This window comes from Oncorhynchus keta, chromosome 25, assembly GCF_023373465.1.
Source record: "Oncorhynchus keta strain PuntledgeMale-10-30-2019 chromosome 25, Oket_V2, whole genome shotgun sequence".
Lineage (NCBI taxonomy): Eukaryota > Metazoa > Chordata > Actinopteri > Salmoniformes > Salmonidae > Oncorhynchus > Oncorhynchus keta.
Window position 1 is genome coordinate 4,198,963 of NC_068445.1, and position 14,693 is coordinate 4,213,655.

The following is a 14,693-nucleotide window of genomic DNA, read 5'->3' on the forward strand; positions in this document are numbered from 1 at the left end:
TGTGGTGATCATACATTTTCTATTTTATTCAAAATAATGCCGACTAAACAATAAACAATACAACCCGTGATGCTTAATGCTATGTGCCATCAAACAAGGTTAACTTCCCACAAACACAGGGGGGAAAAAGGGTACCTAAGTATGGTTCCCAATCAGAGACAACGATAGACAGCTGTCCTTGATTGAGAACCATACCCGGCTAAAACAAAGAAATAGAAAATCATAGAAACACAAAACATAGAATGCCCACCCCAACTCACACCCTGACCAAACCAAAATAGAAACATAAAAAGGATCTGTGAGGTCAGGGTGTGACAGGGATTGTATTATTTTTTAAACTAATCTTTATTATTATTAGTTTTTTTCATGAATCGCTAATCACAGGAAATAAATCATAATAATCTTCAGAAATGACTTTGTCAAAGATACAAAATAACTAAGGCTTTGGGTTAAGTGGGTTAAAATGCTGAATTCTTTATTCATATAAAAAAATTGGATTATTGCATTTTCCATGTGGTCTATATTAAAGGGCACTTCATTTAATATAAAAGGCGTTTAAAATCCAATATTGGTGCACAATTTATACTTAAAAATATCAAAGGGATGCAAAAGGGACTCATTTCGTGGAACGCTGTTGCAGATGAAATTAGGCCGTTCCCTCTTTACTGGAAACGTGTATCTGTCACTGATCAAACAACAGAAATCCCACGACCATCATTGATTGACATTAGCAAGGGTTGATGTGTGAGAAAAACATGCAACTAAAAAGCTGTCAATCAATCTGTGGCTAAGCCACTTCATTTCCAGTCAACTCTGTCTCCCAGAACCCCCCGCTGATGGAAACAATCTAAACATCTTTACCACATTTTCCACCACCATGGTTTTGTCACAATATGGCTTGCTTTGCACCTGTGTGCTAACTCTAGCAGTTAAACGGTACATTATGGTTATAGTCTACTCTTTGTTATCATCATGATGAATCATGTTCATAAACATTCTCTGATTCTCTGAGCTTATAGTCAGCCAACGGCAAACCGTTTGTTTAATGCATTTTTTAAAGCCTTTACAAGAGAAAGCAAACATGTTTAAGTATACTAGCAGATTCAATAAAAAAAATAGTCCCCTTTTATCTACAGGCACATAAATACTGCGAATATGAATTTTTTGCCAAGGTTTATCTACCGATTTCAATGTGTTCCAGTTATTCTATCAAAATCCTTCTTTAAAAAATCTAGATCAATTTATTCCCTCTTTTATTCAGAATAAGAAAACCCTGCGCCTACGTAGTTTACCTTCAAAGGCCTAAAAACCAAGGTGGCCTGCCAATACCAAACATGCAGTTGTATTATTGTTCTACCAAACTGACGATAGATTTAACTTCTGAGTACACCAAACATTAGGAACACCTTCCGAATATTGAGTTGCATCCGGTGCGTGGAGCACCTACTGCCACACCCCGTTCAAAGGCACTTCAATCTTTTGTCTTGTCCATTCACCCTCTGAATGGCACACATACACCATCCATGTCTCAATTGTCTCAAGGCTTAAAAATCCTTCATGGAAAGAGGTGTCCTTAATGTTTTGTATTCTCAGTGTATTTATATCAACTATTTTATATTTAATACAAATGTTTTTTTTTTTTTACTGAGACTGTTGATGGATGGAATAATTTGTTGAAAATAAGAGAATGTTATTAAAAGCAGTGCTGGTATATGGTAGCATTGTTTGGCGGCAATGAGGAGCCGAGCACTGAGAGTTTAGCATATTTTCGACATCTACATGGAAGGTGTGAACTGTAGGCTATTGCCATCTGCTGTGTGCTCAGTTAGAAGCCACATTAGCCTAGCCATTAGCCCAAACAAAGAAACTATCCTTCAAAGTTGATACACGTGCATCCAGGTGTAACAGTTGTCCTTCATTCCCTCTCCTTGACCCAACCTGGACTCAAACCAAGGACCCTCTGAACACATCAAGAACAGTCACCCACAAAGCATTGTCACCTATCGATCCACAAAAGCCTCAGTTCTTGCAGAGCAAGGGAAACAACTACTTCAAGGTCTTAGATTGAGTGATGTCACCAATTGAAACATGCGCTGCTAACTAGCTAGCCATTTCACACCGGTTACACACGTATACATACTTATGTGGGTGAGTCAACTTATTTTAATGACATCATTTAACATGATTCAATCCATGTTATTAACAAATGTGTGCTCCATTTGAGGTCGAAAATATACTTTATTTCATTAAACAAAAAAAGTGGTATAATTTTGAGACTATAGATTGACTGCTATGTTAAGCAACTGCAGTAATGGTTGCTTTGGTTATCAACAGCCTTGTGGCTATTGTAGTCTTTTGACTGTAGAAAAACCTGTCCCAGATGAGGCAGGCATGCGAGGGATGGGCAACTGCAACTGCGCAATGAAGTGTCTGAGCAGAGGAAGGCTTGATTGATAGGGGTGGAAAATCCCACCGTAAAGTGTCAGGCAGCTACTGGCTTTCTGTGTCTTTACACCACAGAGTGCTACTCAAGTCATCTTTTTATGATTGGATCCCACCTGAAAGCTATCACCCCTTATTGATGTCACTTGTTAAATCTTTTTGGGGGATTGGTGTCCCTTCCACGGGACAGTTAAGCTAACGTAGGCTAATGTGATTAGCATGAGGTTGCAAGTGACAAGAACATTTCCAGGACATAAACATAACTGGCAGAAAGCTTAAGAACTTGTTCATCTAACTGCACTGTCCACTTTACAGTGAATGAATACCATGATATTGTTTGAGGAGAGTGCACAATTTTGAACATAAAAGTTATTGATAAACAAATTAGGCACATTTGAGCAGTCTTTATACAAAATTCTGAACTGAAATGCAATGGTTCATTCGATTAGTCTAAAACTTTGCATATACACTGAATGTCATCTAGTGGCCAAAATCTAAACTGCAACTGGGTTGGAATAATACATTATGGCCTTTCTATTGCATTTCAAAGATGATGGTACAAAAAAATACGAAAGAACGGTTCGTTTTTTCTTTGTATTATCTTTTATCAGATCTATTGTGTTATATTCTACTACATATCCTTGCTTCAGGGCCTGAGCTACAGGCAGTTAGATTTGGGTATGTCATTTTAGGCGAAAATTGAAAAAAAGGGTCTAATCCTTTAATCCACTTTAGTTAGTGTAGATGAATGGGAGGAGACAGATTAAAGAATGAGACATTAATTGTGTTGCATTCAAAGGTCGAATGGGAAAGACAAAAATGTAAGTGCCTTTGAACTGGGGAAGGGGGGTAACAAGGTAATTGAGATATATATGTAGGATCTAAGGATACATGCCAACTCTTTTCAGCCTTGTGAGGGGTAAAATGCATTGTCGTGCATTCTTCACGACTGTGTTGTGTGTGGACTATGTTAATTCCTTAGTGATGTCAACACAGAGGAACTTGAAGTTTTTGACCTGCTGCACTACAGCCCCATCGATATGGATGGAGGCTTGATTGGCCTTCCATTTCCTGTAGTCTGACATTGAGGAAGAGATTATTATCCTGCCAGGTCACTGCCTTCCTCCCTATAGGCGGTCTCATCATTATCGGTGATCAGGCCTAACACCGTCGTATCGTCGGCAAACTTAATGATGGTGTTGGAGTCATGTGCAGTGTCGTGTCTTTGGCATCATTAACTTCTTATGGGTAGGTGGGATGGTAGCGCCCCACCTGGCCAACATCCGGTGAAATTGCAGAGCGCGAAATTCAAACTACAGAATTATAAATATTTAACTTTCATAAAACCACAAGTGCAATACATCAAAATAAATCTTAACTTCTTGTTAATCCAGCCGCTGTGTCATATTTCAAAAAGGCTTTACGGCGAAAGCACACTGAGGATTATCTGAGGACAGCCCCTCGCATACATAACCATGAAAAACATATTTCAAGCAGGCAGGTGCGACACGAAAGTCAGAAATAGCGATATAATAAATGCCTTACCTTTGATTATCTTCTTCTGTTGGCACTCCAAAAGGTCCCAGTTACATCACAAATGGTCCTTTTGTTTTATATCCATAAAAACGTTACTAATAAACTTTTCCAAACAAAGTTTATAATAAAACCTTAGGTACCCTAATACTTAAATACACGATGAAATTTTAGACGGAGAATCGTTATTGTCTTTACCGGAAAAAAATACCAAAGAATGCGTTCTCATTCAGCGCTTGGAAAAAACAACAGCCAAAATGGGTGCCACCTAGAAAATCTACAATTTATGGCAAATTTTTCCAAAAACCAGCCTGAAACTCTTTCTAAAGACTGTTGATATCTAGTGGAAGCCATAGGAACTGCAATCTGGGAGGACTTTGCCTTATAATAAAAGTGACAGCCATTGAAAATACTGGTAGGCTGACATTTTTATGGGGTTTATTTGTGATAGTTTGAGAGCCCTGCCAGATCCGAAGAGTGTCAGAGCCAATGTAGTACGATTAGATCTTAGTCCTATTTTGAGTATTTGCCAGTTTGATAGCTCGTCAGACGTCGTAGAAGGATTTCTTAAAAGTGTCCAGATTAGAGTCTTGCTCCTTGAAAGCGGCAGCTCTAGCCTTTAGCTCAATCCGGATGTTCCCTGTAATCCAAGGCTTCTGGTTGGGATATGCACGTACGGTCACTGTGAGGACGAAGTCATAGATGCACTTATTAATTAAGCCAATGAGTGATGTGGTAAACTCGTCAGTGTTAATCGGATGAATATTAGGCCTACTACAGTGAATATAGGCGACTACTTGTGCTATGAAAGACAGAGATTGAGACAATCACTCACTCTAATTAAAATATTTTGCCGGCAACCACCCATTACGTCACAAAATGTATCAAAGGCTGGCTAAAGAACAGGTTGCTGGCTAAAGGCTGGCTAAAGAACAACAGGTGTTGTTTCATTGCCTTCAAACCTTCCTTGTCAATTAATTTGATCAGCTCGATTGGTTCAGCATTATCACAATGTAGCCCTTGCCTACAGACAAGATTTGAAGGTAGGAAAGGAGAAATGGGATTTACTTTTGCTTTTGTGTCTGAGATGCGATGGTGATTGATAGATCCAATTAGAGGCGTGTGCATGTGTGAGTTCGCTGATTGTCTCTATGTCCATTCAGAAAGTTTCCTAATGTAGCCTGTCTGGACTCCATCTCTTTAATTCGATAGAAGAAACAACTGCTATAACTGAAATGAGTGGAACAAAAACTAGGCATAGGCCTATGCTAGGAATGCCAACATCAGACTATTGTCAATCTAATCTTATCTTTAGGCTAATTCTCTTATAATACACTACATGGCCAAAATCATTTCAACATCATGGGCATTTATATGGAGTTGGTCCCCCCCCTTGCTGCTATAACAGCCTCCACTCTCCTGGGAATGCTTTCCACTAGATTTTGGAACATTGCTGCAGGGGCTTGCTTCCATTCAGCCACAAGAGTATTAGGATGGTCGAGCACTGAAGTTGGTTGATTAGGCCTGGCTTGCAGTCGGTGTTCCAATTCATCCCAAAGGTGTTTGATGGGGTTGAGGTCAGGGCTCTTCATCCACACCGATCTCAACAAACCATTTACAGTATGTATGGACCTCGCTTTGTGCATGGGGGAATTGTGATGCTGAAACAGGAAAGGGCTTTCCCAAACTGTTGCCACAAAGTTGGAAGCACAGAATTGTCTAGAATGTCATTGTATGCTGTAGCGTTAAGATTTCCCCTTGCTGGAACTAAGGGGCCGAGCCCAAACCATGAAAAACAGCCCCAGACCATTATTTCTCCTCCACCAAACCGTACAGTTGGCACTATACAGATAGCTTTCTCCTGGCATCCGCCAATCCCAGATTCGACCGTCTGACTGACAGATAGTGAAGCGTGATTCATCCACTCCAGAACATGCCTGGGTTGGCCAGTGTGATTTTTAGGCGTGGTGAGGGTCACACTCCAGAGAACGCTTGTGTGGCCTGGCCCTTTGCGGCGGAGCCAATGTTTCTCTTAGACATTTCCACTTCACAATGACAGCACTTACAGTTGACCGGGGCAGCTCTAGCAGGGCAGATATTTTACGAATTGACTTCTTGGACATGTGGTTTCCTATGAAGGTGCCACGTTGAAAGTCACTGAGCTCTCCAGTAAGACCATTCTACTGCCAATGTTTGTCTATGGAGATTGGATGGATGTGTGTTCGATTTCATACACCTGTCAGCAATGGGTGTGGCTGAAATAGCAGAATCCACTCATTTGAAGGGGTGTCCACACACTTTTCTATACAGAGTGTATGTATGAAATGAGTTTCTATGTGCACTGAGTATACAAAACATTGAGAACAACTGCTCTTTCCATGACATATATTGACCAGATGAATCCAGGTGAAAGCTATGATCCCTTATTGATGTCACCTCTTAAACCTACCTTAATCAGTGGAGATGAAGGGGAGGAGACAGTTAAAGAAGAATGTCTAAGCTTAGAGACATGGATTGTGTATGTGTGCCATTCAGAGGGTGCAGGTGATAGTTGCAATTTGTTGGGTCGTGCATTGTGAAATCCCCCTAGGTAATCATCAAACAGATCTCATCCTTCCTTGGTTGCTATGTAAAAGAGACAGATCTTTCTTGAACTGACGTTTTTAGGTAAACCAGCAACAGCATGGGCAGAGAGGTTGTGGCAATGGTGCCACAAAAGACCTTGGTTTCTACGTTGCACTCCAAAGAAACACCTTGTGTCCTCTAACCCCCCCCAAATATAGACATTGTGGGACCCCAGATAGCATAGAAATTGCAGGAAATTAACTTCAACATTTTCTCTCAGCCTCTAGTCAAAATGTGTGGAATTGTACTTATTTTTATTTTATTTAACCTTCATTTAATTAGGCAAGTCAGTTAAGAACATATTCTTATTTACAATGATGGCCTACCAATAACCTAATTATTTGGGGGATACATACAAACACATGGGTGTGATCCTTCTACAGTGGTCCCCTGCAGCGTATACGCTCAAACCCGTGTGATTAGAGGACTCTAGTTACAATTGACGTAACAGTTAACATTGAGCTGGCCACACTGTTTTTACACTGAAACATTTTGCACAAACACAGTCTTTATAATGTTATGTCCTCAATGTGAGCAATTTATTTTTGGATGCAATGTTCAGATATTCACAGAAGTAGCAACAGCATAACACAATTCTCATCCAAATCAGAACATGTAGGCTACATTAGTCCTAGCGCTAACTGAAGAAAGAGTGAGCTAACGCAAGCGGTCATATTTAGCTAACTCTCCGCTGACAGAAACTATAGTATGAATGAGCTAATATCCATTACAGTTCATCACTGGAGAATTCACCACGAAGCCATTTTTGGTGATGCACTTCAACCAAAGATAAGAAGAGGTGACAAGATGAGTTGGGTCTGTTTTTTAGTATGCATGTTGAAGGTAGTGTCGTCTACTATCATCACATCACAAGTTTCCTCAAAAGACGTGTGACCCATCCCTACACCTTGTTTTGTAATTGTCACACCCTGGCCATAGAGGTTTTTATTCTCTATTTTGGTTAGGCCACGGTGTGACTAGGGTGGGCATTCTATGTTATTTTTTCTATGTTTTTGTATTTCTTTGGCCGGGTATGGTTCTCAATCAGGGACAGCTGTCTATCATTGTCTCTGATTGGAAACCATACTTAGGTAGCTTTTCCCACATGGTTTTTGTGGGTAGTTATTTTCTGTTTAGTGTTTTCTGCACCTTACAGGACTGTTTTGGTTTTTGGTCATTCACTTTGTTATTTTTGATATTTCAGTATTCAGTTAATAAAAATCATGAACACGCTGCACCTTGGTCCTCTCCTTCCAACAGCCGTTACAGTAATACCATATGTGGTCCAAGAGACATTTACGTGACACGCAGAGTGCAAAACATGGCTCCACACAAAGCTGGCAATTAGTTTAGCATTAGCTCATCATAATTAGTATAATCTCAAAGTGTTTTACACATATCATATGTGTCCATTACAATCTAAGCAAGAATTGGAAATAATGATAATAAATTATTACCACACAAACTATATTCTGATAATGATTTATTGATACAAGTGGCACCTGCCGGCAGTCAATCACGTAACCTCTGACACTCATTCATAGTCATTCAGTGTTGTTGTTTATGCAAGTAGCTAGTGGGCTAAGCTGTAGCATTAGCAATGTCTTTAAAAAAGAGACCTCTGACGTATGCATTTGTATGAAAGTGAGGAATCAGATTGACAGTGACTGAGGACCTAACCCAACCTTCTGGCCATTGAGAACCCTCAATCTGATGACTCCTGGCCGTGTGGTGCCAGGATAACAACCTCTCCCTCAACGTGGTCAAGACTAAGGAGATGATTGTGGACTACAGAAAAAGGAGGACTGAGCTTGCCCCCATTCTCATCGATGGGGCTGTAGTGGAGCACGTTGAGAGCTACAAGTTCCTTGGTGTCCACATCACCAACAAACTAACATGGTCCAAGCACACCAAGACAGTCGTGAAGAGGGCATGACAAAACCTATGCCCACTCAGGCGACTGAAAACATTTGGCATGGGTCCTCAGATCCTCAAAAGATTCTACAGCTGCACCATCGAGAGCATCCTGACTGGTTGCATCACTGCCTGGTATGGCAACTGCTCGGCCTCCGACCGCAAGGCACTACATAGGGTAGTGCGTATGGCCCAGTACATCGCTGGGGCCAAGCTGCCTGCCATCCAGTACCTCTATACCAGGCGGTGTCAGATGAAGGCTCTAAAAATTGCCAAAGACTCCAGCCACCCGAGTCATAGACAGTTCCCTCTGCTACCACACGGCAAGCGATACCAGAACGCCAAGTCTAGGTTCAAGAGGCTTCTAAACAGCTTCTACCCACAAGCCATTAGACTACTGAACATCTAATCAAATGGCTACCCAGACTATTTGCATTGTGCCCTCCCCCGCCAACCCCTCTTTTACGCTGCTGCTACTCTGTTTATCATCTATGCATTGTCACTTTAACTATACATTCATGTACATATCTCAATTAGCCCGACTAACCGGTTGTCCCCGCACATTGGCTACTCAGACTATTTGCATTATGTCCAGCCACCCGCCAACCCCCTCTTTTACGCTACTGGCACTCTATGCATAGTCACTTTAACGATACATACATGTATGTTTTACCTAAATTAGCCCAACTAACCGGTGCCAGCGCACATGGACCCTGTACTGGTACCACCTTTATAGAGCTTCGCTACTGTTATAATCACTGTCATTTTACTTCATTTTTTTGTTGTTGTATTTCTTTACTTATCAATTGTTTACCTAGTATCTATTTTTTACTTAAAAATTGCACTGTTGGTTAGGGCTTGTAAGTAAGCATTTCTCTGTAAGGTCTACTACACCTGTGTTCGGCGCACGCGGCAAATAAACTTTGATTTGGATGATACGGTGTGAGTTTTACTGTAGACCTAGCTACATAAGCTGTATGTGTGTGAGTATATCGCTCTCTCTCTTTCTCTAGCCCCATGTGATAACTTTAATATTTTTTAAATGAATTTGGTATCAGCATTGCTGGCTTCATTACATATAGTTAATGTGATGGATTTCGGATGTCCTTGATCTTATTTATTTTCTGGAGGGCCTATACATGAGGCCAACTTTAACACCCAGTCTCATTAGTTTGCGTGAATGATATTTCTGAACTTTAAATAGTAGACATTTGAATACAAAATCATTTTTTTAGGAACTTTTTATTCTGTGGCTGCATGAAATAGCAAACATAACATGAATTCAGTGATGACATTATTTCATCTTTGTCAATCATTGTAACGGCTGTTGTTGGTGGTGGAAGAAGAGGAGGACCAAGATGCAGCGTGGTAAGTGTCCATGTTAGATTTATTCGATAAGCTGAACACTGAAACACAAAGTAAACAAACGTACAACCGAAACAGTTCTGTCTGGTAGAAACACAGAGACAGAAAACAACTACCCACAACTCAAGTGGGAAAAACAGGCTGCCTAAGTATGGTTTTCAATCAGAGACAACGATTGCCAGCTGCCTCTGATTGGGAACCATACCAGGCCAAACACATAGAAATGGAAAACATAGAACACAAAACATAGAATGCCCACCCCAACTCACGCCCTGACCAAACTAAAACAGAGACATAAAAAAGGAACTAAGGTCAGGACGTGACACTCATTGATGAAACAGTAACATCCATACTGTAGTTAGGCGGTGAGTTGAAAATAGATTCCAAGATTCAGACTTGAGCGGGTGCTCATCTCATTCTCCATGCTGTGTGCACCCGTATTGTTATTAATTATTATTATTATGCACACTGTAATCTATGCCCACAATGATATATGGCACCGCCCACCAGGCGAAATGGTGTGAAAAGAGTGTGTTCCGGTAATGCCAGCCTACTAATTCCAAGAGTTTGACATGTTGGGAGGGGACCAGTAACTTACTGATCAAACTTTATCAATGTACCAGTTACAGTCATTTGTCATATGTGGGTTAACCTACTTTAAACTAGTTTCCTCTGAATATCATCCAGTTTGATGAAAAACATGATTTTCAATGTTCGGGGCCTTTCAATTGTTTTTAACCTGTCTTTTATTAAGCATTCAAAGAAAGCTAACATTGCAGGTTAGCTTACAGCTGAAGCTCACCACCCTACAACTTTGCAAAGCATAAAACAACAGACTGATTTCAAAGCCGATTGACCCCAAAAAAATTGTTTATTTCAAATTGCCTGCATAAGTGATTTGTGAATGAGTGACTGGTGACTGGTCTTAAAGAGACAATTGCAATTGCAAATGGACAAAAAAAATAGCTTTTCTTTCAAAAACAAGGACATTTCTAAGTGACCCCAAACCTTTCAATGGTGGTGTATATCATTGATTTTGTTGCCAACAACTTTAGCGGTGCCCAGTCATTCTTAGCATCCATGTTTGGTCTAAATTAAACTGTAGAGTTTCGGAAATACGATGATATTGCCACACAGGGCAAATATTAAGTAGGAAACAATTTTGTCAGCATTATTATGTCTTCACATTTACTTCAGACAGATGGCAATGTCATTAGCTAGTAAAGGTTGTCAAAAAAAATCTAGCAATACTAATGTTAGATATCAGTAATAGTACTTTTTTCTCACTGTGAGGAATTGGAAGACGAAAATGGGGACCGAAATTTCCTCATTTCCCAGAGCTCTTTCAGAATTCTTCATAATGAAGAGATGAGCTTTTCTTCAGGAAGGGGGGCTATTTCCCATGTTCCTGTGGTGTAGCAGGAGAGAGAGCCCACAGCAGTACACCATGCTCTTCACTATCATCACTGTGTAAACCAGAGAGGCCAGACGCAGACTGCACATGGACTGGAAGGTTGCTGAGGAAGAGGGAGAAGACTGATGGGTTAATTTCAATCTCGTGCCTTCAGATTGTATTGATACCCCTTGACTTATTCCACATGTTGTTGTATTACTGCCTGAATTCAAAGAAAACATTTGTTTTCTCACCCATCTACCCCCCACACCCAATAATTAAAAAGTGAAAGCGTGATTTTAGAAAATGTAGCTAATTTATTGAAAATTAAATACATGAATATCTCAAATACATAAATACAATTTTATTTGTCACAAGCTTCATAAAAAAGAAAGTGTAGACTAACAGTGAAATGGTTACTTAGAGGCCCTTCCCAACAATGCAGAGAGAAATAAATGTGAAATTATTGAAACATTAAAACACAAGGAATAAATACACAAGTAAAAGATAACTTGGCTATTTACACAGGGGACCCGTACTGAGTCGATGTGCAGGGGTACGAGGTAATAGAGGTAGATATGTACGGTGCATTCAGAAAGTATTCAGACCCCTTTACTTTTTCCACATTTTGTTACATTATAGCCTTATTAAAAAAAAAAAACTTTTTAAATCTCATCAATCTACATAATGACAAAGCAAAAACTGGTTTCTATACATTTTTGCAAATGTATAAAACATTTAATTTGAAATATCACATTTACATAAGTATTCAGACCCTTTACTCAGTACTTTGTTGAAGAACCTTTGGCAGCAATTACAGCCTCAAGTCGTCTTGGGTATGACACTACAAGCTTGACACACCTGTATTTGCGGAGTTTCTCCCATTTTTCTCTGCAGATCCTCTCAAGCTCTGTCAGGTTGGATGGGGAGCATCGCTGCACAGCTATTATCAGGTCTCTCCAGAGATGTTCGATCAGGTTGAGGTCCGAGCTCTGGTTGGGCCACTCAAGGACATTCCTGTGTTGTCTTGGCTGTGTGCTTAGGGTCGTTGTCCTGTTGGAAGGTGAACCTTTGACCCAGTCTGAGGTCTAGAGCAGGTTTTCATCAAGGATCTCTGTGTACTTTGCTCCATTAATCTTTCCCACAATCCTGACAAGTCTCCCAGTCCCTGCCGCTGAAAACCATCCCCACAGCATGATGCTGCCGCCACCATGCTTCACCGTAGAGATGGTGCCAGGTTTCCTCCAGATTTGACACTTGGCATTCAGGCCAAAGATTTCAATATATTTTTCATCAGACCATAGAATCTTGTTTCTCATGGTCAGAGTCCTTTAGCTATTACCAGCCTTTCAAAGCATTTCATGGCTACAGATGTGAGTGCTACGAGGCGATAGTCATTCAAACAGGTTATCTTGGCATTCTTGGGAGCAGGGTCTGCTTGAAACATAGGTATTATAGGTATTACAGACTGTGTCAGGGAGAGATTAAAAATGTCAGTGAAGACATTTGCCAGCTGGTCAGCGCATGTTCTGAGCTCTGGTCCAATTCACACACTTATCAAGAGAACATCCCTGCTCATCCCTACTTCCTCTGATCTGGTGGACTCACTAAACACAAATGCTTTGTTTGTAAATTTTGTCTGAGTGTGCCCCTGGCTATCCGTCAATAAAAAAACAAGAAAAATGTGCAGTCTGGTTTGCTTAATATAAGGAATTAAAAATTATGAATACTTATACTATTACTTTCAATACTTTACATTTTAGCAATTCCATTTACTTTTGATACTTAAGTATATTTAAAACCAAATACTTTTAGACTTTTACTCAAGTAGTATTTTACTGGGTGAATTTCACTTTAACTTGAGTCATTTTCTATTAAGAGATCTTTACTTTTACTCAAGAATGACTATTTAGTACTTTGTCCACCACTGTTAAAGTGGCATTAATAAAGTGACTAGTGCTCCATTTGTTAAAGTGGCCAATGATTTCAAGTCTGTATGTAGGCAGCAGCCTCTCTGTGAAGGCTGTTTAATACTCTGATGGCCTTGATGCAACTTTTAGAGGAGGAACCTTGCGGGCTGCTGCAGCATTCTGTGGCATGTTATCTATTTGTCAGCCATTTTTTCTGTTACTGCAAGTTATTGCTAGTTTGAGGGCATCAGAGGGCATCTTTGAGAAGCATTTGATAGTCTTCCGTATTGTCATTAACAGAGAATTGAAAACATTTTTGTAATAACATAGGATATGGGATTGATTTTAAGAAATTTGGCTTAATTAATTTGATTAATATTATGGTGTTTCTATTCAGAGAAACTAAAAACGAAACCCTCATGGTTTCCGTTAGGATGGAATGGAATATATGGAAGGAGTATGCTGTCTTTGCAAATAAGAATTTGACTTGCCTAGTTAAATAAAGGTTACAGTACACTAAGAGCATAACATTTCTGCACCCTAATTTTATAATTATTGTCTTACCAACACCAAAACAGAAATTAAGTGAAAATAAAAATCTCATTAATTTACCAAGACCAGTCCCCATGCTTTTCTCAGAGCAACGTGAAATGGTGCTAAAATAGTTGAAGGCTTTTGCTTCTAACTTCAATATGCTCTTTAAATAAATAAGACCTACACCATTTTTAACAGCACATTACTAAACACGAGTGGGAGTCATTTTGCCTATGAAAGGTGTTGTGGAAATTTCCTCTATTTACCAAATCATGGGAGCAAACCACACACACAAGTCGGAGTTAGTTATCAAAGTCCATCTTTAATTATATCAGCTCTATCACAATCCCAAGAGTCCCAACACAATGGCAAAATGGGATCCTTTATAGTAAAGATACACAGGATACAACAGCATCGGCATAATTCATTGTTCAGCTTTGTCTCCTCTCTCAAACTCAGAACTATAAACCAATCCTCCATATCAACAGTCATATATCAAATTGTCATTTAGATACAACCAATTCTAAATACAACCAATCCTGGACAAGATCACAGAGACACACTGACTGGCACACAGACATTGTGGAGCAAAAGATATGTTTACACATGATGACACTTTGACCTCTCCCCTCTCTGCGGCCCATGCAACTTAGTCTTGACATAGAACAGATAACTGCAATCCGCCACAGTATTATACAAAAATACCATTCTGATGAGAAGTAACTTACAAACATATGATGAATATAAAACATCTTACGTATGTTACCAACAAATTCTGATTCTTCCACAACAAATGCCTATAGTATATCTAAAAATATTTTTTTCAATGACGTGACTCTCCGCCAATAATTACATTTAGAGGATTGGAGGACTCTAAATTATTATCTAAGGGGCATTTTCCTCTAGGATCTGTGAGAATATCTTAGGGGCTTTTATATACTTCTAAATGATTTAATATGTAAATAAAGTCAGTTTGT